This window comes from Primulina eburnea, unplaced genomic scaffold (assembly GCF_022965805.1).
Source record: "Primulina eburnea isolate SZY01 unplaced genomic scaffold, ASM2296580v1 ctg897_ERROPOS2485870+, whole genome shotgun sequence".
NCBI classification, from domain to species: Eukaryota; Viridiplantae; Streptophyta; class Magnoliopsida; order Lamiales; family Gesneriaceae; genus Primulina; species Primulina eburnea.
The window spans coordinates 90,709-100,000 of NW_027331657.1; the positions used below are offsets into that span (position 1 = coordinate 90,709).

General features: G+C 40.8%; 1 pseudogene; it reads right to left on the reverse strand.

Moving 5' to 3' along the window:
* LOC140822545 (transcription initiation factor IIF subunit alpha-like) overlaps positions 1–4,487 on the reverse strand; it is a 47,123-nt pseudogene extending 42,636 nt beyond the window's left edge.
* Between the last annotated feature and the right edge of the window lie 4,805 nt (positions 4,488–9,292).

The following is a 9,292-nucleotide window of genomic DNA, read 5'->3' on the forward strand; positions in this document are numbered from 1 at the left end:
GGTCTGAATATTCACAGCAATTAACCCCTGAGAAGGATTGCTACTTCCCAAGGATTGCGATAAAACTTACCTCATCGTCATCCTCTGCGTCTGAATCATCCAGCTCATTAGCTCGCCCCAGCAGTTTCTTCAGCTGTTTTCCAGATTTGCTCAGCCCCCCCTCCTCGTCTGAATCATCCAGATCATGAGCTCGTCCCAGCAGTTTCTTCAGCTGTTTTCCAGATTTGCTCAGCCCCCCCTCCTCTTCATCTTCGATCTAACAAACACAGAAAAATTATAGTCTCGCTCGCAACCTTGTAGGGTAAGATAGAATCTAGATACACCATGACAAATAAAACATCAAAGTGCGGACTAAAAACCCAATTTATGGGCCGTTGCCGAACAACAATTGAAGAAAGAAAATAATCGGTATGATCTAAACATAATTAAGGCATATAAACCCATTTTGAGTAAGAAATCAATACAACTTTATGATAACCATGATATCTAACTATGATGGTCCACAAGGTCTGAATATTCACAGCAATTAACCCCTGAGAAGGATTGCTAATTCCCAAGGATTGCGATAAAACTTACCTCATCGTCATCCTCTGCGTCTGAATCATCCAGCTCATTAGCTCGCCCCAGCAGTTTCTTCAGCTGTTTTCCAGATTTGCTCAGCCCCCCCTCCTCGTCTGAATCATCCAGCTCATTAGCTCGCCCCAGCAGTTTCTTCAGCTGTTTTCCAGATTTGCTCAGCCCCCCATCCTCTTCATCTTCGATCTAACAAACACAGAAAAATTATAGTCTCGCTCGCAACCTTGTAGGGTAAGATAGAATCTAGATACACCATGACAAATAAAACATCAAAGTGCGGACTAAAAACCCAATTTATGGTCCGTTGCCGAACAACAATTGAAGAAAGAAAATAATCGGTATGATCTAAACATAATTAAGGCATATAAACCTCTTTTGAGTAAGAAATCAATACAACTTTATGATAACCATGATATCTAACTATGATGGTCCACAAGGTCTGAATATTCACAGCAATTAACCCCTGAGAAGGATTGCTAATTCCCAAGGATTGCGATAAAACTTACCTCATCGTCATCCTCTGCGTCTGAATCATGCAGCTAATTAGCTCGCCCAAGCAGTTTCTTCAGCTGTTTTCCAGATTTGCTCAGCCCCCCCTCCTCGTCTGAATCATCCAGTTTCTTCAGCTGTTTTCCAGATTTGCTCAGCCCCCCCTCCTATTCATCTTCGATCTAACAAACACAGAAAAATTATAGTCTCGCTCGCAACCTTGTAGGGTAAGATAGAATCTAGATACACCATGACAAATAAAACATCAAAGTGCTGACTAAAAACCCAATTTATGGTCCGTTGCCGAACAACAATTGAAGAAAGAAAATAATTGGTATGATCTAAACATAATTAAGGCATATAAACCTCTTTTGAGTAAGAAATCAATACACCTTTATGATAACCATGATATCTAACTATGATGCTCCACAAGGTCTGAATATTCACCGCAATTAACCCCTGAAAATGATTGCTAATTCCCAAAGATTGACTTACCTCAGCGTCATCTTCTGCGTCTGAATCATCCACCCCATTAGCTCGCCCCAGCAGTTTCTTCAGCTCTTTTCCAGATTTGCTCAGCCCCCCCTCCTCTTCATCAGCCTCATCCTCATCCTCATCATCCTAGATATACATATTAATTTCAAACGGTTTTAGAATAACCATCAGCAAATAAGAACTTATTCAACATGGCAGGAAAAATGCAAAGAACACCTGCTTAATTTCTGGAGGAGCTGGCATTTCAAGCGCCAGATCTAAGCGTTCCTCTGGATCATTGCCAACTGCTTCATCATCATCCATAAAAATTTCTTCGTGCTCCCAATCGTCGCCTGGAGAAGATGGAAAAACCCTTTAAAATATAAATGGAATTTTCCCTATGAAATCCATATGGAATAGTCATATAAAAAAATTCAGGGTGCAGAAGAGATGTAGATGATATAAAATGGCAAGTTAAACATTGATAGTTTGAGGAAAACAAACACAACAAATAAGTAAAAAAAGGTCATCATCGGTCCTTCTCTCAAAAGATCATATGCCATCAAATACCTGTGCAATGAAACATGTAGTGGACATTGAAAAGAAATAGAGGAAAACAAATTGCGTCAGGTGACAGACAAATGACATTAAATATTATAATCCTAACCATAAACTACTGCGGAAAAAAATGATTCTCTTACCACATATTTACACTATATTTGTTACTACATAAAACCCACACAGATGCCTTACTCGCATGAAACTTTTAGCAGTTGCAAAGAAAATTTAAACAATTAGTTCACACCCTTTTCAATATCGTCATCGTCAAAGTCCAGGTCACCTCCTCTAGGACCTTCATCATCATCATCCCCATTTTTTTGTTAACTCCTAGTCTACTTTTTCTTGCTGCCTCATCTTCCTCATCCTCCTCTCCCCGGTCCGAGGCATTGCCCTCATGATCATCACCTGGGGTTATTTTATGCCCTCTCACACCACCAGAGCCACTTTCTCGATCATCAACCTTTGCAACTTCACCAAATGCAGCAGGTCCATTGTTTGCTGCTTTCATCATCCATCTTTCGTAACCATCGGCAGTTTTCCTTCTATTTTTCATCTTTTCTTCTGCTTCCTCCAAAGCGAGTTGCTTATATTGTACCACTTTGTTAAAACTGTACCAAGAAACAGAGAAAACGCACAAGGTAAATACAAAGAATGCAGAAAAAACGCTGAACTATTACTGCATAGTACCATGAACGAGCAGGAATGGCAAGAAAGTACTTCCCCTGAAGCATCAGAAGGTTATATGTTGCTGACTGCCTCAAGGTGACCATGATATTGAGACTGGCTTGTTTCATCTTCCAGCAGCCAAGGTTTATTCTTGTACTTCTCCTACGCAATGCAATCATACAATGATAGCAAACAGCTAGCAGTAAAACAAAAAAGAGTTTTACTGGCAAGAAACATAAAGCCAACCATCCTCAGACAAAGGACTTGTACTAATCAAACTTCTATGCTTATGTTATATATAAAAAAAATAAAAAATAAAAACAACTTCAGAATAGCACAGCACATCACATCACAAAGTACAGACATTACTGCATCATTATCCAATAGCACTTCCATGAAGTCTGAGAAAGATTGGCAAGGCTTTCTTTTTGTGCTTTCATTATTTCACAACTTATCTTAATTAAAAGAGGAGGCTCCACTGCTCCAGGCAATTATTCGACAAACAACAAACTCAAAAAATTCTGCTACATAGTAAGAATTCCAGCACTTGCAACTAATGAGACAAAAAACACAAACCAAGAGTTATCTTGTAAGATGAAATCAGTACCGTAAGGCATCAGTAACTTGGCGACCCTGCAGACCTTCTTTCTGTAATAACCATTTATTCTCATGCTTCTTCTTAAAATTCGGAACTCCCGTAACAAATCTTCCAATAAAGTGACTTTTGTAGCTACTGGAACTTGCCCGGACATTATATTCCTAATATGAGACAATAACAGCCAAAATGAATTTATCAGTATTAATAGCTATTCCCTAACACGCAGGGACGTGAATAGAAAGTAATTCATTGGCAGAATCCATTCGTGTTATCTTGCTTTAAGAGTTAATCCCTAAAATGAAACGGTTTAAGGGAGCAAAGATTGGGAATTGATCTCGCATGCGCATTTATTTTTCAAATAATGGCCTATTTTGCAGTCGTTGGCAACTGGAAACGCATAGAAGACAAGCACACAATTAGATAAATCAAACGAAATTATAGATCCTTAAGATTTTTTATTCATGGCTATTATTTGCACTTGCAAGCCTTCACTAAAACCATTATTGAGAACGAGCAAAACTGCTCCATGTTCTGAATTTGGAGCATACATTGCACAGATACATTGCGTTAGTAAAGGAGCGAACCCTAATCAAGCGAGTGATGGTTGTTCCGCACTCGTAACATTTGTCCCGATTCTCAGCCATGGTTTTACCGCACGCCACACAAAGCGTCAGGTGCTTGCACGTGCTTCCATAACGCTCGGCCGATGAACCACAACTGCCGCATGATGGCTTCGATCTCAAATCTATTGGCATTTTCCTTCTGTAATCGTCCTGCGTCAAAAAGAATGCATTCTGGAGATAAATACACACGTTCGCTCGAAATAACGAATGCAGAGTGGGATCACAAACTGTGGACGAGGCTCTCATTGATCAGTAACCAACAAATGGGAAATTTGAAGTTTGATATGCACCTTCTTGGTTGTATATTTTTGAATCTGGACTTTCGGCGTCAAAATCGCCTATCATAGTCACTTATACAAGTAATTCAAAGAGCCCCGACGCCAACAACTCCTCGATCTGAAATTTGAATTGAACCTTAACATTCCTGAACATTGAGGAGGCCTGGGATTACATAGACAAGGATCATGGACCAACTCTCCTCTCCATCTGAATTCCTCCGATCTGCGGCAATTCAAATTTGAATATCAACAGCATCTAGGCCTTTTATACTTGGAATAATAGGGCCCAGAAACCTCGTTGGGCCGATAATAATGCTCCCGAATTGTGCCATCATGGTAAATTGATATTAGTGCCTTTAAAAATTAAATTTTAATAAAATTAATCAATAATTCGTAAATATCTAAAATCACAATTTTTTTAAGTGCTTGCAAAGTTTGTTATATTTGGGGAGATGTATTTGAAATATATGAATTTCGATTAATTTTATTGTTTACAATAAATTAATATATCAAAAATTAAATTTATATCTTATTTATTTTTACATTAGTAAATACAAAGTAGAATTGATTTCAAATGACATCATTATTGAACGAAGTTGAAATTAACATAAAATACTATTTAAAATACAAAATGTTGATTTGAAATTTATGTTCTTACTTCTCTAAACACTCAAAATACATTTGAAATCCACGAATTTGAAATTCATCAATTCAAGTACAACTTAAATATTCATTAAAATAAATACGGATAGTGTATCGAATAACAAAAGGGTTAATTTCAAATTTTTAGAAAATTATTTAGTGTATATTGATGTGATACAAAATACGAATATGTACCAGTCGAGAATATCATGTTTTAATATCATATATTAATATTTATGTAATGTGATATGATATAGACACGAAATATAAGTCGAGAATATAATGTTTTTATATCATATATAAATATATATCATCATGGGCGGAGCGAGCATAGGCCCAGTGTGGGTTGCTGCCTACACTGGGCCAAAATTTTATATATATATATATATGTCTAAATTTTTAATTTGTGTATGCTATTATTACATGTTTAGCTGTATATACTCATCCAATTTTCTTTTAATAATTTTTAGACCCAAATTTCAGACTAAATTTTTTACTTGTTATTAGTATCTATGTATACACTCTATATAGCCTTCTGTATGTGTTTTTCTCGAGTCATGAACGTCATATACTTTGAGTAACAATCATTCTAATTCATTTTAATTACTGCTTAATCTTTCATAATCTCTAAAAAAACCCAAAATGTTAACAAATTTTAGGTTCGTTGTTTCGTTCAATTTTTGTCGATCGTTCAATTGTTTTATAATTTTATGTTTTTTCCAATCGATAATGAATTAATGCTTATTTTTCAAACGTATATTTTATATCATATTTTGTTTTGATTTTGGATTTTGTACACGTCGTTGTTCCTCATTTTCTGACATTTTCCCATCAATTATCAATGCTACTGGCTGTGCGTAACTTGTGTTCAAACTTTATGACACATTATTTTTAGCTGTCGATTATTATTGCTCTCTTTTTTGCTTTATTAATTATAATATATGGTTGCCTACGCTGAACCAAGATCCTGGCTCCGCCCCTGTATATCATATCACATTTGTAGCTTCAACTTGTCACATAGTGATGAAACTCGAAGGAGCATGGGTCATGTGTTCTAATGAGACAATTGACATTTTTATAAAATTTATATTCATCTATCCTAAATGTATTTTTAGATGTATCAAAGGATAACATCAATGGCCGATTGATGTTAACCGGGCAAATCGGGTAGTAGCCGAGTGTGCAATTTGCCAAGTCGGATTCGTGGATGTACGTGCGATTGAATATTTTTCAGTGTAAGTTGCTAATAATCCGGGCCAGTTGATTTCCCTGTCACCTGAAGGGTAACGACCGGGATGACTTGCGTAGTAATCCTGAAATCACAGAACGTTAGGGAGGCGCCAGAAGTTATTCCGGCGTATCCACTCGACGCTCAAGTCAGTAATGCACGCAAAGGAAAACTTGGAGAGAAAATAAGAGTGTTCGTGAGTGCTTGTGAGTAAGAAAAGAGAAGAGACCCCCCTCTGTTGAAATACCAACGGAGGGTATTTATAGATGAAGCCGGTAGATAACTTGCCCGCAAAGTTCGGATGGTGGTCCATGATTCGGGGTCATGGGCCACGTTGCAAAGTAGTGGGCCACGTACTAAGAGTGGACCTGGTCATGGAACGTGGGAGAATGGGCTCCGCGATGTCCGGAAGACGTGGTGATCAGGGAGAGAATGTGTCTTTTTCCCGGGTGTTTCCCACCCGGGTGCCTCTGAGGTACTTCTCGGACCGGGAAGTTTTTACCCCGGGTATTGGATGATTACTCCCCGGGCGGTGGCTCGCCAAGTGGTTCATTGGGAATTCTTCTGACAATTGAATGCACAACTCGCCGGGCGTCTGAAGATCCGGGATCCATTTTCATACCGGCTCACTGAAGGTAATTGTACTTCGATATCTTCTCCCCAATCTGATCTTGCCCGAGTTCGAGAACCTTCCGGGTCAGGGTCTATACCCGGGCCCGGGTTCCCTTGGGGGCATCACCACTCCCTCCTAAAAATTCGGGCTAGAGTCTATCTCGCTGTCCCGATTAGTAAAAAACAGTTCTCCTGGTGATAGCGGAGTCTTCTAGAATTCTACAGATGTGGATACCATTGCTGATGCTGTCGTAAGCCTTAAAATTCAAACTTATCCACAATGTTTCGCGTTTCGAGGACTGTTATGATATCTCGACATTTACGCCTGTCTTTTCGACTGCTCGGTGCAACTTCCAATATTCACCTCAACCGTTGATATATTCGAGAATCAACGATCGTGATACACTCCTCTTTCCTATATATATATGATATCCTCCAACCCTTCCACTATCCCTTGCTGATTACTTCAATAGATATGGCCGGTGCAAGCAGCTCAAGAACTCCAGGGATGACCGAAGCCCTTAGGGAGCCCAACCTGGAAGTCCAAAAATCCATCATAGAAGACGAAGTGCTTAACGAAGTTCTCGGCTATTGGGAAGAGCTCAAGAACTGAAACTTCTCTATGATTCTGGGGAAGCCACCACCCCTGCCCTGTATCCAAACTAAAGAACGTGCGCAAACAACTACACATAGCTGAGTGGGTGGACATCTTCACGGATGGCATGTATACAGCTGATGCTTCGGAAGGAAATTGAAGCTCCTGAAGAACATTCTCGGTTCTCCCAGCTTCATGCAAGGTCCACTCCCCCGCTGTCTGCTTGGTTGAAGATACGCATAATTGTCATAGAAGAGAAATATGACGATGTAGTGCGTGCCAATGTATACGGTTAAATAAAAATTTATCTCAGTTTCCTTCTCTGTCACTGCTTGGATACGACAATTTTAAATCCATTAATTGACACGTATATCACGGATGCATACAATTATCTGATGAAATGACTCACTAGAACTCCCGAACTTAATACCCGAGACATTAACACAAACGCCGGGGCCTCGTGCTTCCCGGGCTGTGAATGACACGCCTGGGCCTCGTGTCTCTCGGGCCTCGCAAAATACCGAGGACTCATGTTTCCCGGGCTTCACAAATGCCGATAACCTAAGACTTCCCGACCCCTGGTATGGTGTCACAACCACACCATTCTGATTCTTAACATTAAAATCCTATCGAGGGACGTTTCATTTCCCGAGGCAATGATGACACTGCGACATTGATATTGTTCACGTCCCCTTCGACTGCTCGAACAATTTACGAGGCGTTTCCTGACCATACCACGTGGGCTTAGGTCACTGGCTGCACTTAACCTCTCTCCTCCACAAATGCGCCATCGCTTCGCATGGTCAGAGGCTCTTTCGGCTTTCTTTCTCCTTCTCCGCCTTAATACCCACCTGCCTATAAAAACGTAGATGAAGGCGAAGTGAGAGCAATCGTTTCAACATGCCGAGTTCAAGCGAAACTACCCTCACAGCAGCCCGTATGGCCACTTGCCACCCTCTACGCGTGCTCATTTAGAGTCGTTGAAGAGGACCATCGAGGAGTTTATTCTAGCGCAAGTCATGTCCACTTGGCATAAGATTCATAATCTTGTGCAATCAGTCCAAGATGGTCTGGCTTTCACCAGGCCACAGAGAGCACTGGCCAGGAGATACAAACGGATATTTTATGTGACGCACGTGGCCGAGCTAGCCACTGATCAAGTTCTGCTGCAGGCAATGCTGCGGAAGGAGTGGAAACAGCTGCGCAAGCTTGCTGCTACCGAGTCCTTTGCCAACCTTCCCTTCCCTGAGCTGCATAGCTGGATGTCGGAGTGGGAGGATCATGTAGGCTCTAGGCTAGCCACTGCAATATTTCACCGATTCTATTAATAAAATTTTACTTTGCGCACTTTGCTTGTGTACTTCCTTCAATTTTATGGGTTTTAAAGTAAAAAACCGGGGTTTAAAACCTCCCGGGCTAAAATAACCTGCCGAGGCTTAAAACCTCCCGGGCTTGAAATAACCTGCCGGGGCCTTAAACCTCCCGAGCTTAAATAACTTGCCGGGGCCTTAAAGCTCCCGGGCTTGAAATAACCTGCCGGGGCCTTAAACCTCCCGGGCTTGAAATAACCTGCCGGGGCCTTAAACCTCCCGGGCTTGAAATAACTTGCCGGGGCCTTAAACCTCCCGGGCTTGAAATAACTTGCCGGGGCCTTAAACCTCCCGGGCTTGAAATAACTTGTTGGGGCCTTAAACCTCCCGGGCTTAAAATAACTTGGGGCCTTAAACATCCCGGGCTTGAAATAACTTGCCGGGGCCTTTAACCTCCCGGGCTTGAAATAACTTGCCGGGGCCTTAAACCTCCCGGGCTTAAATAATATGCCGGGGCCTCGAACCTCCCGGGTTTAAAATATCATGCCGAGGCCTCAAACCTCTCGGGCTTAAAATAATATGCCGGGGCCTCAAACTTCCGGGTTTAAAATATCATGCCGGTTATCTTTTTTGAATACTA